At 34.2% G+C, this 2,953-nt stretch overlaps 1 long non-coding RNA gene across 1 annotated transcript in view; it reads right to left on the reverse strand.

Moving 5' to 3' along the window:
* LOC115432800 (uncharacterized) overlaps positions 1-2,698 on the reverse strand; it is a 21,180-nt gene extending 18,482 nt beyond the window's left edge. The window contains exon 1 of the long non-coding RNA XR_003937253.1: positions 2,560-2,698. This is a non-coding gene — a long non-coding RNA (uncharacterized LOC115432800). The remainder of the gene's footprint in view (positions 1-2,559) is intronic.
* Between the last annotated feature and the right edge of the window lie 255 nt (positions 2,699-2,953).

Genomic DNA, 2,953 nt, shown 5'->3' on the forward strand with positions numbered 1-2,953 from the left:
TCTATCTGTTCTATAAATCTCACCCATTTCATTTTATTTTGACCCATAAAGAAAATTAGTAACAGAACCCATACTCAGTCATTGCACTACTCTGCAGTCGCAGAAAAAATTGCTAGACCACCCCTTGTTTTCTTCAGTTTCTTGTTCATTTTAATGCCTGGTGCAACTAAAGATGCATTTGTTTGGACAAATATGATGATAACAACAAAAATAGTTCTTAAGAGTTTAATTTCAGAGCTGATATCTATCCATTTTCCATGGTTTTCTTGACAATAACCAAAATCACTTCAGTTCTTACATCAATAGCTATGGCATTGTACTGACAAAAAGGCAAGGCAAGTTTATTTGTATAGCACATTTCAGCAACAAGGCAATTCAAGGTGCTTCACACAGGGCACTGAAATACAACGACAAGGGAAAAAGAAACACACTTAAAACATTATAAAAGAAACATGTAAAAGGTGATTAAAAACAGCAAGTAAGAAAACAACACATAAAACCCAAAAATATTAAACTAAGAGTTGCAGTGCAGAGTTTCAAAAGAGAATGTAAAATTTAAAAAGCTAAAAGCTGTTTATTTAAAGGCAGCAGTGAACAGGTGACTCCTTAACCTTGACTTGAAAGAACTCAGACTCTCAGCAGACCTAATAGTTTCTGGTAGTTTGTTCCACATAAACGGAACATAGAAACTGATCACTGATTCTCAATGTTTAGTTCTGAAACAGTGCTTTTAAGCATTCCATGTTTTCTTTTCTGTCTGTTTTAGTCACATGATACACACAGGAGTTAGTACTTGATTGCATAATGTAACCCAGATGATAAACCTGCACACTTGTCACTTTAAATCATGTCTGCCTCCAGTGAGTGTGTCTATGGTTATAATCTTGCGGTGTACATAACCATTGTTTTTGGTGACTTTTGATGGTCTAATAATTTTTTCCACAACTGTATTTAAAAAGATTTGACATCATCGTCATTCCTGTCACCTGTACATCCTGCATATGTGTGTGTGTGTGTGTATGTGTGTGTGTGTGTGTGCGTGCGTGATTTTTACCTGATTGTTTTAATATTTATATCTCTTCATTCTTGATTATTTCTATAATTGATGTGCATAATTAACTTTGAGCACCTTACAGAACATAAAACCAAATTCTGTTGCACTGTACAATGGTATTTAGTAATGACAATAAAGCCTATTCTATTCTATTCTATTCTATTCTATTCTATTCTATTCTATTCTACTTTCCATATGCAAACAGCAGTAATGGCAAATGTACACAGGTCGCTTATTTGATTGAGAAAATAGAAGAGTGGAGGTAAAAATGCAAAAGTACTGTCTCAGAAATGTAGTCAAAGTATAAACATAAACATTAGCACATTGAGGGATGTTTTTACCTCGTGTTATTGAGGAAAGCAAAGTGAACCTGTCGAGTGAATACAATATCCAGAAAGTAATTTAACTTCACTCTAATGTGCAAATCAGTTTTTAATATGAGCAACAGAAATATGTATGTGTGCTTTTTCTTTTCTTTTTTTAATGTCTTGTTGCATATTTTTGTTGTATCTTCTTTTGTTTTAAAGGGGTCATATTTATCTAAACCCACTTTTATTAGTCTTTGGTTCATTTATTTGTGTATTTGAACCCTAATAGTTCAAAAAGTTTGAATTTGAACCCTCCAGGTTCTGCAAAGCTATCTTTATATTTATTCTGGCAAAAATCAAGTAGATTTTTACAACCTGTTTTAATTCCTGCTTAATTTGTTATGTCTATAACTAGTTACATCACGACATTTGTACATATAAGGTCCAGACTTCAGACGAACATTTCTCCAAGTACGCCATAATTGTTTGTCAGCAGCAGCGGTTGTAGTCCACATTCAAAATATGTCCAAACTTTGAGCCGATTACCTCAAATGTTCAGTTGTTGGTTGAACGGGACAGAGCAACACAGCCAACAACCTGGAGGGGGTGGGGCCTGAAGTGGCTCATGTGCATTTAAAGGGCCAGCGCTCAAAATGACCTTTCTGGTGTCATTACTCAGAAATAGGGTTGAAGATGGACCTGTGGAGTTGAATTAATGAAGAATTCAGACCCAAACATAGCATTTAATGCATAATTCCATTTATAAAAGCAAAATATCACTCCTTTAAATAATATTCAGGTTATGACCTCTATAATTTTTCTGGCTTGTGTTTCTTTTCATACTTTATTTTTATTTTTTTTTATCAACAGACAACACAACACAACACAGAAACGAGGGGTCACTGGTTGAACACAAAATATTTAAATGACACGCAGTAGTAATTATGCATTGTTTTGTTTATAGTCCAGCCATTTTCTCCAGCGTTTTATGAAGATATGTTCCTTGATCCGTAGGTAATAACTCAATCCTTCCACAGAGTAGATTTCCTCTATAATAGCCACTGATCCTCATGGGGTGCATCAGTTTTGAGCCAGTTCCTTGTAATTGCCTTTTTGGAAGCAATTATAAGAATTTTGAAGAGGTATTTGTCTTCTTTCTCTAATACATCTTCAGGTAGTAGTCCTAGTAAAAAGAACTTGGGGTCCTTAGGAATTGCGAAAGTCATAATGCCCTCAATCATTTCAAAAAGCTTTTCCCAGAAAGACTTCAATTTTGTACATGTCTAGAAAATATGAGAGGGATTAGCACATTCATGCCCACACTGTCTCCAACAATATTGTTAATGGGCTTGTTGTGTTTTTTAATATAATTGTCATCATTACATTATATATGTGATAAACTCCTAAACTATGGAACAATCTGCCTTTCCATATCAGACAAACCTCCTCTCTGTCTGTTTTTAAATCCCTTCTTAAAACCCATCTTTTCTCCTTGGCTTTTGAAACCAGGTGAGATGTTTGAAGGTACTATCTTTATTCTATTGTTTTTATTTGGTAGTGGTTTATTGTACTTATTTATCTATTTTATTTA

This window comes from Sphaeramia orbicularis, chromosome 14 (assembly GCF_902148855.1).
Source record: "Sphaeramia orbicularis chromosome 14, fSphaOr1.1, whole genome shotgun sequence".
NCBI classification, from domain to species: Eukaryota; Metazoa; Chordata; class Actinopteri; order Kurtiformes; family Apogonidae; genus Sphaeramia; species Sphaeramia orbicularis.